We start from the raw sequence: 14,369 nt of genomic DNA, 5'->3' as shown, positions 1-14,369 counted from the left end.
CCCTTATTCAGTATAAATGATTTTTCTGAAATGCCTCCTTTAAAACTAATCATGTCCCATTTAGGTCCTAGATGGCAAAATCACACCAAACGACATTTGAAGCATGTAGAGCCATGCCCAAACTGCATTCGTGTGAGTTGAAGTTATATTAAATTATCGTAAATACGCTGGCTGCATGGTTGCGAATGGTCAAATTATCACTTATCGAAACTAGCTCACTGGTTTTTCATTAAGGGCCTGATTGGAAGCCCAAATAAGATGTTCTTGTATGAAAATAATTACTCCTTTCAAGCCAGCTTTTTTTTTTTCAGGCCAACTTCTTTTTTTTCTGGAAGCCAACCCTCTATATAGAAACAAAAGCTTACCTTCAAGAATTAGACTCGGAGCCGGATGTTAATTGAAATACTAGAATGACTTGCCAGGTGCATTTGGTCTCATAGTAAGAAAACAAAAGCAAATGCAAACAAATTGGTCAAAGTTGGGTTCAGAATTTGCTCGTCCCGGATCCCCTCTTATTTTGATTTGTTTTAAGTTTAGGTTCTACCCGGCCTAACGACTTGATCAAGCTTTGGTCAACTGACTTGGGTTAGGCTGGATTTGCTTAGTTAGTTGTCAAGTCCGCAATCTGGGAGTGGATCTTTGTCCAAGTAAAAACATGGTTGCATGTTCCAAATCCAATATTAATGCAAGGATAGGATTAGAATTGCATGCACCAGACGAACCAAACACCACAAGCCTCACAAGCTTATATTGTGTAAAGATGCTTACCAGCATCGGACCTATACATCAACTACTTCACTGATGCATGCATGGGTTCGTCCATAAATCAAGACAAAAACATAGAAGGAGGAGAGAGTGGGAAGCCGATTCCATGGCGGGTGGTCGGCAAAACAACAAACAACGCACTCCCGAGCACTCCGATCGCAAGCGGCAGCGCTGCGAGCACCTGCTCCATATTCTCCGAGGGGATCGGGTAGAAGCACGAGACCACGTTCTTATCACACAGGACGACCCCCATGAAGACCAACACCGACGTGAAGGCATGGACGAAGTCCCTGAACCTTATTCGATACTTGGCCATCATCTCCGGAGGAGGAAGAGAAGCTGGGTCATCGAAGACCCACAGGCCCCTGAAGGTGGCCAGCCCGTACCGCACCTTCCCTTCGGCATCATCGCCCGAATGGAAGCTATCGGTGAAGTTCAGGATGAAGCACAACAGACCGCAGAGGGCCACGAGGCTTGCGGTCATGGCCCGGTTCGCACCGGTGCAGCGGCCGAGATTGGTGCAGGTGGGGGACAGGATTTGGAAGGCGAGGACCGTGCCCGTGGGGAGGAGGTTGGCGAGATTGGCGGTGCTCTCGAAGGTCCGGTGCATAGCCCAATTCACCATTGTTGCTTCCAGAGTATTGAAAAAGAAGGAGAAATAAATATATATATTACTGTCTGTTTATTATTACAATGTACTGGAGCAGCTTTTATATAGACTAAGAGGCTGACGAAATTTGATAAGGCCGACTAAGTTTGACACAATCAATCATAAATCAATTAAGATGAAGTTTGATAGGGTCGATTAAGTTTGGCACAATCAATCACAAATCAACCATGATCTTAATCAATCATATGATTTTAACAAAGAGTGTGAACCAGTTGAAAAACTACTGCCATGAGAAGCATAATCAGATCACTCTAGTGGCTTAGGAATGATTCCGACATTTTCCTCACTACAAGATTCTTAGAGCGTGATATTCCCTTGCAGAAGTAACATGCTTTTAAGAGTGGTTAATGATGGAGAATGGTTTCCAATAGGACCCGAATGGCTGTTCTTTTCTGTTAGATCAACACCACTTCTAGCATCCGGACAATGACGTCAAACGAAAATCATGATGATTCCTGGTGCCGTTTGTCGGGTGGCCCTCAATTGCAGATTTTCACGCATATTTGGATAGAAAAGTTTCCCACGGATCTATTCGCGGAGTCTTTCATATATATATATATATATATATATATCTTGCGATATCTTGATTCCAATGCAATAAGAGATCGCAATAAGAAAACTAGAACTCCTACTTGGGTATCTTAGTTATGGCAAAAACTTCATGATTTCACAGGAAACTCTCGCATAACAGGACGGTACGGTCGATTTCCAAATTTAAAACCAAGGACTATACATGGAAATGGGTGTTGAATATTTTATCATAATCATAAATACTGAACAACACGAGCCAAAAAGACGGGACGGCTTTGACACCACAATGTAAGAAGATAGGGAACACATGCATGTGAATCATCACATACATGTGTTCATACATAGCAGAATAATAAATAATCATGGATTCACTAACCTTTGGCTATCATTGTTTAAGTATTGTCTTCGGAATCGTGTTGAGAGTTGATTGATACTGTTGTGGTTCAAATCTGACCCAAGGGTGACCACGCCGGTAGAGCTGAGGGAGCCGCCGGTGCTGGAAAGGGGAAGACGGGAGTCACCTTCTGCGCGACGGCCGTGGTCTTGCGCAAAGCCTCACCGGTATTTTCGGTGAGGGCCCTCCGACGATCAAGTTAGAGTGGGTGAATTTGGTCCAGCCAAAGGTCCCTTAGGAATTACCTGATCTAGCTATTTATAGCCTCGATGGAATGGCCTAGGTGACGGAGGTACTGTCAGTCCCCATCATGAGGGGGTATGGCTCTGAGCTGGATGGCGTGCAGCTCTAGATAGGCTGGTGACTTGCAGTACAGTCCGTTCTTAAGAACGGTAGGGCGTTGACGGCCATAGCAGGGTATGGCCGAAGTAGTCAAGGTGTCGTCTGATTGCTGTTGGCCTGTTATGGAGACATGACACGGCAATATGGTGGAGTACGGCCACGTAGGTGGGCGTAGGCCCGTAAGTGGATGTGGTTGTTGGCGAGACCGAGCTCGTTAAGTAGTCGCGTCATGCGTTTGGTGAAGTCGGCTTGGTGAAGACTGGGAGTGGTTCGATTTTCCAGATTCCGAGGTGTACTCAAGGGTCGAAGCGTGTGCTGTGTATCGCTGGGGTTGGCGTCCCGAACTTGGTCGGGACGGGTCGGCGTTTGTCTGGAGGCACCCCGAACTTGGTCAGGGGAGTCAGCAAATGTTCGGAGTTGGTAAAGCTTTAGGCGGAGTTTTGAGGACGAGCTGGCCTCAGGCCGAAGTAAAGATTCAGTCATTCATCGTTGGTGTTTACTGAGCCGAAACTAGACGGCCTTTTAATTGTGGGCTGGACGATTCATTTTTCCCTCTATCAGATACCCACAGAGATTTCTCTCCAACTCTCACTATATTGGATTGGCTTTCTAACGTATGCAAGGCTTCAATGCCTGAATCATTGGATTTACAGGCTATTTATAATGCTAGGTTAGGGATCCGTATCTATATCTTAAACGATTATCTCAATCTGTAACCCACATGTTCATGTGTCACTGTTTCTATCCCTCACAGAAACTATCGGATAAGATAACCAATTTATAACACTTTTATTTGATTGGACTTGTCACATAAATATCTCTATACGAGATTTTATAACTGTATTTATGTTTATGTAAGAATACCAATTAAGTGGGCCAGATTAAGTCTCCTAAAATTAAGGAGATGTGCCAACATTGGGGTCTCCAAGAATAGTCGCGTACATACCATAGCCGATAACCCAGAAAACCGTATCACCCCATCATACTTGGCATTCACCGATAGTGAGAGAACAAAGGTGAGAGAAGCTGCAAAATATCGAGTTCTTGTGAATGCTAGAAGGTCATTTTTGACGTCGAACAATGCGAAACTTGTTCCATACAAGAGAGAGGCACAAACTATTGTTAATAAAGGCAAGAACTAACGATTCCCGATTTCCGCGACCCCTTGGGATATAAGGTTTGCTCTGAGATTGGAGAGAGGTTTAACAGTAGAAACCTCAAGCGCTCTGCCCCACAAGTAGTAGAAGAAAACAAGAGGAGAAGAAAGGAAAAAGAAGCATCAAGGAGGATAAAACCACCGGAGTGACCAAAACGATTCTCCTCGATCTATCTCATGGACGTCGCTGCCGAATCTTAGACACAAGTAATGCTGCTTGTTGGTGATCCGGATCTCCGATGGGTTATATTTCTCACGGGGGACATCTTGGAATAAGGTTTGGAAAGGATAGGAAAAGGAGAACAAAGAAATATGGCGTGATAATTTTTTTTTTCATGCACCTGAATCAATGCTATTTAATTCTTAAATCAATGACCGTTTAATGTTTGATCCTCGGACTCGTGCATATCGTGCACAGGCATAAGAAATGGGCGCATGTGCGCTAAATAAACCTAAGTATATGCAAAATAAAGCTGTAAACATGTATATGAATATATATCAAATGCTTGGTGTACAAAGATTAAACGTTCCATGACTAAAGAACTAGATCCTAAGTTGCCCATATTCAAATTACACCACGGGCCAGACGGCCCGACCCGCCTGCTAAGTGCCAACGCTTTCAAGACAGGCTCGGACCAAAGGTTTAGGCCCATCAGGCCGGACCAACACTTGACATTGACGTGTCTAATAAACATACCAGCCTCGATCTCGGGGATTAAAGCTTAGCCCGAGCTTGGCCCAATTTTTTATTTTGCTTGTTTTATTTGTTTACGTTTGATATGTTTGTAGTTTCAATGGGCAATTGTTGTTGATAAGTAAACTTAATAGAATAATAGATATGTTATACGCTTGTTTGTTATTGACAATATTTAATTATTCATGTTTAGTATTTCTCAAGCACAGTGTTAAGCATGTTTTAGCATGTTTGATATTTGTCAAAAAAAAAAAAAAAATAGAAATAATGACGGAGCTCGGGACCTGGTCCGAAGCCTAAAATCATATGCCTCGGCCTGGAGATAGGCCCGTAGGCTAGCTCTGGCTAAGTCGGACCTTGGCCTAAGAAAATTATGTTGATCTTTGGGCAACGCTCGATCCGAGCCTGATCCGGTCCAGCCCATTAATAGTTCTACCGAACCCATCCTAAAAAAATAGGGGAAATTAATCACCGGTACATTTATTGACCGGTCTTTAACGTTTAATCCCTGTTGACTGGTTGTTTAACGATCAGTCCAGCCATATTTCAATACTTTATTATGAGACGAAAACGCCCCCTAAGAATATTAAAATGCCCCTGCCCCTTTTGATCTCCCATTCCCAAAAGAAGAAGAAGAAACAGGGGCAGCCGCCACCGACCACGGCCCGTCCCCGCCCGAGCTCCCTCCCGCGGTCGCCACCGGCGCCGTCTCGCTCCCTACCGAGCCCCATCCCGCGGCCCCGCCACCTCCCGTGCCCCTTCCCTTCCTAATCTCCCGTTCTCAGAAGAAAAAGAAGAAGAAGAAGGCCCGGCCGCCGCCGACCACAGCTCGCCTCTGCCCGAGCTCCCTCCTGCGGCCGTCGCCGGCCCCTGCTCGCCCCCTCTCGCGGCCTCTTCCCTCCCGAGCCCCCTCCCATGGCCCGCCCCCGTCCGAGCTCCCTCCCACGGCCCCCGCCCGAGCTCCCTCCCGCGGCCGCCGTCGGCCCCGGCTCGCCGTCGACGGCGGCCCCGCCCCCTCCAACGGCCGCCACGGCCCGGCCCCCTCCGGCGCCGCCGGCTCGCAGTAGGAGAAGAAAGAAGAAAGAAGAAGAAGGGAAGAAGAGAAGAAAAAGAAAAGAAAAAAAGGAAAAGGAAAGAAAAAGAAGAAAAAAAAAATAAATAATTAAATAAATGCATAAATAAATAAATCAATAAATATAAATGAACAAATAAAATAAATAAAATAAATAAATAAATAAATAAATAATATATTCTATAATAAAATAAAATAATTATAAATAAATAAATAAAGCCGCCACGGCCGGGCCCTCTCCTGCGGCCCCCTTCTGCGGCCGCCATGGCCGGGCCCTCTCCCCCGGCCTCCGGTGGCGCCGGCCTGCGGGAGGAGAAGAAAGAAGAAGAAAGGAAGAAGAGAAAAAAAAAGAAAAAGAAGGGAAAAAAGGAAAGAGAAAGAAGAGAGGGAAAGAAAAAGAAAAAAGGAAAGAAAAAGAAGAAAAGGAAAGAAGAAGAAAAAAAGGAAAGAAAAAGAAGAAAAGGAAAAAAAGAAAAAAAGAAAAGAAAAAGGAAGAAAAGGAAAGAAAAAGAAGAAAAAGGAAAGAAAGGAAAGAAAAAGAAGAAAAAGAAAAGAAAAAGAAGAAAAGGAAAAAAAGAAAAAAAGAAAAGAAAAAAGAAGAAGAAAAAGGAAAGAAAAAGAAGAGAAGGAAAGAAAAAGAAAAAGAAAAAAGAAAAAAAGAAAAAAGAAAAGAAAAGAAAAGAAAAAAATAGAAGAAAAGGAAAGAAAAAGAAGATTCATGTATGTGCAGAGAATACTTAATTGTGTACAGAGAACATTTAACTGTGTGCATCACACAGTTAAGTGTTCTCTGTACACAATTAAGTCTTCTCTGCACACACTTAACTGTGTGATGCGTAGAACACTTAACTGTGTGCAGAGAAAATTTAAATGTGTGCATATAAGACTTAATTGTGTATAGAGAATATTTAACTTAACTGTGTGATGTATAGAATACTTAACTGTGTTGAGAGAAGATTTAAGTGTGTGCACAGAAGACTTAATTGTGTGTAGAGAAGGAAAGAAAAAGAAAAATAAAAGAAAAAAAAGAAGGAAAGAAAAAGAAAAAAAGAAGAAAAAGGAAAGAAAAAGAGGAAAAAGGAAAGAAAAAGAAAAAAAGAAAAGAAAAAGAAGAAAAGGAAAAAAGAAAAAAAGAAAAGAAAAGAAAAAAAATTGTCGATTAACTGTGTGCAAAAAGCAGAAAACTGTGTGCAAAAAGCACAAAACTGTGTTCGGGGGTAAATTTAGTGTGTGCCAACGTTAATTAAGTATGTTTCCAGGTTACATGCTCTAGGCTTACAACAATAAGTGTGTGCAAATGACACATATCTGTGTGCAGTAAACAATAAATTGTGTGCACAGAGCAGAATGCTGAACTTAACTGTGTGCACATGGCACATATCTGTGTGCAGTAATCGATAAACTGTGTGCAAAAAGCAGAAAACTGTGTGCAAAAAGCATAAAACTGTGTTCGGAAAATTGTGTGCATGGAGCAGAATGCTTAACTTAACTGTGTGCACATGGCACATATCTGTGTGCAGTAGTCGATTAACTGTGTGCAAAAAGCAGAAAACTGTGTGCAAAAAGCACAAAACTGTGTTCGGGGGTAAATTTAGTGTGTGCCAACGTTAATTAAGTATGTTTCCAGGTTAATTGAGTTTGTGCCATGCTCTAGGCTTACAACAATAAGTGTGTGCAAATGACACATATCTGTGTGCAGTAAACAATAAATTGTGTGCACAGAGCAGAATGCTGAACTTAACTGTGTGCACATGGCACATATCTGTGTGCAGTAATCGATAAACTGTGTGCAAAAAGCAGAAAACTGTGTGCAAAAAGCACAAAACTGTGTTCGGGGGTAAATTTAGTGTGTGCCAACGTTAATTAAGTATGTTTCCAGGTTAATTGAGTTTGTGCCATGCTCTAGGCTTACAACAATAAGTGTGTGCAAATGACACATATCTGTGTGCAGTAAACAATAAATTGTGTGCACAGAGCAGAATGCTTAACTTAACTGTGTGCACATGGCACATATCTCTGTGCAGTAATCGATAAACTGTGTGCAAAAAGCAGAAAACTGTGCAAAAAGCATAAAACTGTGTTCGGGTAATTGTGTGCACAGAGCAGAATGCTTAACTTAACTGTGTGCACATGGCACATATCTGTGTGCAGTAGTCGATTAACTGTGTGCAAAAAGCAGAAAACTGTGTGCAAAAAGCACAAAACTGTGTTCGGGGGTAAATTTAGTGTGTGCCAACGTTAATTAAGTATGTTTCCAGGTTAATTGAGTTTGTGCCATGCTCTAGGCTTACAACAATAAGTGTGTGCAAATGACACATATCTGTGTGCAGTAAACAATAAATTGTGTGCACAGAGCAGAATGCTTAACTTAACTGTGTGCACATGGCACATATCTCTGTGCAGTAATCGATAAACTGTGTGCAAAAAGCAGAAAACTGTGCAAAAAGCATAAAACTGTGTTCGGGTAATTGTGTGCACAGAGCAGAATGCTTAACTTAACTGTGTGCACATGGCACATATCTGTGTGCAGTAGTCGATTAACTGTGTACAAAAAGCAGAAAACTGTGTGCAAAAAGCACAAAACTGTGTTCGGGGGTAAATTTAGTGTGTGCCAACGTTAATTAAGTATGTTCGGGGGTAAATTTAGTGTGTGCCAACATTAATTAAGTATGTTTCCAGGTTAACTGAGTTTGTGCCATGCTCTAGGCTTACAACAATAAGTGTGTGCAAATGACACATATCTGTGTGCAGTAAACAATAAATTGTGTGCACAGAGCAGAATGCTGAACTTAACTGAGTTTTCTGCTTTTTGTAGAAATAATCTTTTTCTTCTTTTTCTTTTCTTTTTCTTCTTTCTTTCCTTTTTCTTCTTTTTCTTTCATTTTCTTCCTTTTTCTTTTCTTTTTTTTCTTTTCTTTCTTTTTCTTCTTTTTCTTTCTTTTTTTTCTTCTTCTTTCCTTTTCTTCTTTTTCTTTCCTTTTTTTCTTTTTCTTTCCCTCTCTTCTTTTTCTTTCCTTTTCTTCTGTTTTTTTTTCTTTTCTTTTCTTTTTTTTTCTTCTTTTCTTTTTTCTTTTCCTTTCCTTTTCTTCTTTTTTCTTTTTCTTTCCTTTTCTTCCTTTTTCTTTATTTATTTATTTATTTATAATTATTTTATTTTATTAGAATATATTATTTATTTATTTATTTTATTTATTTGTTTATTTATATTTATTGATTTATTTATTTATGCATTTATTTAATTATTTATTTTTTTTTCTTTTTTTTCTTTCTTTTTCTTTCCTTTTCTTTCTTTTTTTTTCTTTTTCTTCTCTTCTTCCCTTCTTCTTCTTTCTTCTTTCTTCTCCTCCTGCGAGCCGGCGGCGCCGGAGGGGGCCGGGCCTTGGCGGCCGTTGGAGGGGCCGCCGTCGACGGCGAGCCGGGGCCGACGGCGGCCGCGGGAGGGAGCTCGGGCGGGGGCCGTGGGAGGGGGCGAGGCCGCAGGAGGGGGCTAGGGAGGGGGCGAGCAGGGGCCGGCCGCGGCCGCAGGAGGGAGCTCGGGCGGAGGCGCGCCATGGTCGGCGGCGGCCGGGCCTTCTTCTTCTTCTTTTTCTGCTGAGATCGAAAGATTAGGAGGGGAAGGGGCACGGGAGGTGGCGGAGCCGCGGGATGGGGCTCGGTAGGAAGCGAGACGGCGCCGGTGGCAGCCACGGGAGGGAGCTCGGGCGGGGATGGGCCGTGGTCGGTGGCGGCTGCCCCTGTTTCTTCTTCTTCTTCTTCTGGGAATGGGAGATCAAAAGGGGTAGGGGCATTTTCGGTATTTTTTGAAAAAACAAAAGGGGCTGAAGGACCGGGAATTAAACTTAATAGAGATAATGGACGAAAAATTTTAAGACCGGTCAACGGGGACTTTTTGTTATAGCGTGGTCTAAAAGAGGGTGGGTGATTAATTTCCCCAAAAAAGGACCCGGTAATAATATACTTAGCCGGCATATCTAGTAAAACTGGTCATGACCGTTTTGTGATAAATCAAGCCCAGGTTGCCACAGAAAGGAGGATGAGTGGGGAAGAATAAGAGGGGGGCAAAAAGGAACATTGAGAAGAATAATCTACCAGGAGCTACTTGTGCTTATAGACTCACTAGCTGTAAGTAATTGAACACTTTAAATGTACAACAAACGGTATTATGATATTAAGCCAGGCTACAAACCCTTAAAAATGTTGTCATACACAGCAATCACATCATATGACCTGCTTTTCGCATTTGTTATAATCTGTTTTACAACAAAAAAAAAATCATAAAACAAAAATCGTTAGTCCAGCACCTTAGACCAGAAGGCACAAGCTGCATCTCATTGAGAGTTTGAATACCTTTCCTTATGGCCTTCGTGTTATTAATTCGCTAGACTTAATTACCAGATTACAATGACAGATTGAAATTGTCCAATGCGATTCTCAAAGAAAAAGGAATTGTTGAATACGAAATTTAGTTTTGGTGAGATCAAATGAGTAGAACATGCTATCATTTCAAATCCTGCATGTCTTCTGAAAAATTCAAAACCTGAATGAAATAATGATCCAATGTTGAGCACGCTGTCATTTTCTTCATTTCTCTAGAATTCCATAATACAAGTATAATGCAGTAAGTTCGTCGGAAGAGAAAATTTAACTATGAACCAATGTTCCTGTTGCTAGCAACAAATTAACCCCAATAAAGAACAACATGTTAATTAGGTTCAAACAAGAACAAAAACTTCCATGAAGGTACTAATGACGAAAAATATACAAATGATTGCTTATCTTATACTTCTTATAAGGACTATTTATTTCTTCAAACATGCAGAATATTCGTCATAGGACAGCCTCAGCAGGTCAGATCAGGTTGAGGGTAATCCTAACCAAACCCAATCCCAATCCCTATATCCTCTAACCCAAACTCAGCCAAACCCAACCATGTATTTGGGATTTCTCCAGTAGAAGCGAAGCAAACACCTAATTATCTAAGCTAGGATCGGATCAAGTTAATGTTAGGTGGACTAGGTTAGGTTGGATCAACTTGAGTTAGGTTGGTCGAATATGTAATTTAATATCAGGAACAATTTTGAGCATTTTTGTTTAGTATCATACTGGTCGGTGTTTTGTTTGGTTGCACCTGCACAACTAGATAATGCAACAAAGCTAAAACCATAGTTCAATGAAACAAATAAGCATGTTGTGTGAAACAATTTATCTATGGGTTTGGGTTGGGTTGAGAGGGGTTGCATTAGAAGTGGGTTCGGGTTAAGTTCCAGCACAGCACTAGCCCCACCAAGTTGGGTTAGGAAAACATTTTTAAGTGCAAATCCAATCCAAATTCACAAAATCTTAGCAGTCAACTTCAAGTTGCGTTCTAGCACTATAATTACCCGAGCAAGTTCGGCTACGACAAGATCTTTTCAGTCCAAAATCAACCCAAGTCCATGAAACCTTGGCCAAATCCTACCGACAAGCAGTTTGGTGTAGTTAGTCAGGTTTGGGCTCGTTGAAGGTAACCCAAAGTGCACCTGCACCTCTTATTCAAGCTTGGATCTCCAAAAGCTTCTTAATAACATAAATAAACGAACTACACTGAGATTTTATCTCTTCATCACAACAATACTATTGAAAATTATAACAAAATCACATTGGAAAAATGAAGTTTCTGCAGAACGGATGCACAGAGGGGAAATGAGAGAGATGAAATGGTTCTGATGACTCGCTGCAATCCAAGTATGGAGCAATCAACAATCGCTAGATAACTTTCCGATGGAGTTGGAAAAGAACTCTGGTCCTCAATGAGTATGCCCAAATACCTCTCAATAGAGATCCAATGGAAGTGATGGGAGACTGACTCCCCCATAATGTATGTCCTGGCACCAGATTTAACACCAAAAAATCATTATGATTTTGGATTCTAAAGGACTAGAGACTCTTATTATGTACCAAAAAAGGACTCGAGACCCTTATTACGTCTAAAATCATGTAAATTTCCTCTTAGACTCTTTCTTTGAGCCTAGCAACATTAGAATCTTTCATTTATAGAAGTTTAGCATGGTCTAAACTTTTAAGCGAGAAATCCAATTAAGACTTTTATGTGAATTGAAGTTACGGAAAAGGGGATGTCCGCCATGCGCGCACAAAAGTTGATTGCCTCCATAAGTGTTGATTTGGAAATTCTATAGTCAGCTAACCCCATGTCTATAGCAACAAATCCTATGAATTGCACCAATAATCTCATGCCATATGGCAAGAGAACTATTTTGTGCACATAATTAGTGCCTCACACCATGGCTCTAGGAAATATGGTTGAGGATTATGGAGAATAACTCATCTACTTATCATGACACTTTCATGCATTTCTTCGTTTGGGCTTTCTATTTAAGAATTATAGCTATAAGTTAAGTATGATATGTTTTTTGAAAAAAAAAAAAAAACTATTCATATTTAAGATATTGGAGGACACCAATTAAAGGCTACACATTATGTTACATTTATATATTTTTGAAGGCATTGATATGCATTTTCTTCTAACAAAACTAGATATGTCATCATTGTGTATTTATTTGCAATGATAACCACTTCAATTTGTTTATATTTTTAATGATAATATACAAATCTGACAAAATAAAGATTTTTAAATTTAATACTAGATCATTTATCGAGACTTTTAAAGCTTGCTAGAAAAACTACTACACACTTGCTTTGAGATTGTGAGCTGGGAGGGCAATTGTTTTAGCTTCAAGATTGCGAGTCCGGGATTCAATCGGATGAAGTGCTTTGCCGGTGCTGACCCCTTGCATAAAGTCAGTGTAACCCAGTACATATTCTGCAGTGCTACATGGGTGCATTGGTGTTGATTGCTTGAGTTAATAATCACTGCGACCATGTATCCAGCCGGGTTTAATCAACAACATTTGATTCATTAAGCCCATATACATGGACGGTGATGGAAACATGATGCACAAGATAAAGAATATAGTGCATGAACAGCTTGAATCATGTTTGATGCTTTAAATTTTGCAACCAATCAAACCTTCTTCTCAATCATATTATTAACTTTTATAGCCATCAAATGCAAGATAGAGAGTCAGTAACAAAGTCCTCGTTATGAAAATGTGAAATTTTTTTAAAAAATAAACTGCCGGATAGATTTTCCAATTTTTTGCTTTTGCATTTTGAATGATTGAAAGATAAAATGATTTTTTAGTTGATTAGATCAAAATTAACATGATAGCAAAATGAGAAGCTTAGTGGCGTATAATGAGTGACTTATAATATCATATCATATGCAATATAAATAAAAGTTTGTTTTTTTTTATTTTTGAAAAAAAAATGTAGTACAACATCTTATATATATTTAAAATTGCAATCAAAATATATATTAGCTTATTTAGGGATCGCGCAACAATCTGTATCATCCCATAATATTTTTCTTTATTAGCATGATCTATATTGGTTAGTATTATTTGATCCTGTTAGAGTAATTTTAGGGATTACATAACAACTTATATCAGCGAGTATTATTTTTTTTATTAGCATGATCCTATATCAGCGTATATAATTTTTCTTGTATGGAGTATATACTATATATAACCCCTGAGATGTACCAAATGGGATGGAATAAAAAAAAATCACTTTTTTTTTTCTTTTTTTTCTTCTTCTACAAATATTTCAACACCTTATATATATTTAAAATTGCAATCAACATGTATCTGAAAAATATTATAGTAAAAAGTACCAAACTAATGTGGTGAGCATCAGAATAACAATGAAGCTATTAAATATTTATATTTATATGTGTATTTGATATAATACAATATCACTGGATCCATGAAAAATGCAAAGAATGACTAAATTAATCATTTTTCAACTATGAGTTGCTAAACCGGATTTTGCTGACCGGATGTGTATTTATTGGGTTGCTTGGGCTCGGACATACCACGCTTCCTTCCCCATACATTTTTTTTTTGTTCTCTTTTCTTGGCTTCTGCATTTAGTTCTTTAATTTATCAATGAAATATTGCAGCTCTTAGAAAACAAATTATAACTTGCCAGGTTGCATGTTAACTAATTAATTTAAAAATATTTACTTTCGAAACCGTACATTCACTGCAAGAGGAATGGCTTATACTTGCAAATTTATAAAAGCAAGGTACTAGACTTGATCTTATTAGACAATTAGAAAGAGAAATGGTGTGTGGTTCAAACATACATGATTTTCCCATAAAGCAATCAAGAAGTGCCTCAGGGTATGTGCAAAATAACAGCGAGGCATTAATTTTTGTAATGGAAAAAACTGGAGCGCAATTTGCTGTTATCCAGGAACAAAATGTGCACCATTTATATGATATTCTTTCAAGAACTTTATTTAATATTTCATCCACTTTCCTCCTCCTTTCTCTTCCTAACCAAAAACCGCTGACGTATCTCTATTTATATACGTCCCAAGTCTTAACATGGTCTTTGAGAAAGAACATGAGCTCAAAGTATGCTAGGCTTGGAAGCTTTTAACTCCTATGGCAGTGCTCATGTGAAGCTAGTGTGAGTAGCTGATGTACAAAAAAAAAAAAAGAAGAAGAAGAAAAAAGCCTGAACTCTTAAGTCTTTCCATTACAGCATGTCGTGCATATAAAATTTGCTTACTTTAAGGGGAAAGAAAAAATCTCCAAAGCTGCAAATGTGCCTTAGCATGTGCCAGAATGGATCAATCAAAAGTTACAGATGAACTCATTGTTCCATCATGCAAAGGGA

The 14,369-nt window shown here is 39.8% G+C and overlaps 1 pseudogene; it reads right to left on the bottom strand.

Moving 5' to 3' along the window:
- Nucleotides 1-514: 514 nt before the first annotated feature.
- Nucleotides 515-1,720, bottom strand: LOC103702573 (protein DMP6 pseudogene; annotated as a pseudogene).
- Nucleotides 1,721-14,369: the final 12,649 nt, after the last annotated feature.

The sequence above is a fragment of the Phoenix dactylifera genome, chromosome 5 (genome assembly GCF_051530095.1).
Source record: "Phoenix dactylifera cultivar Ajwa chromosome 5, Ajwa_hap1_PhDact_Kaust_v1.1, whole genome shotgun sequence".
Lineage (NCBI taxonomy): Eukaryota > Viridiplantae > Streptophyta > Magnoliopsida > Arecales > Arecaceae > Phoenix > Phoenix dactylifera.
Note: the sequence above shows the minus strand (reverse complement) of the source record. Positions and strands in the feature narration are given on the sequence as shown.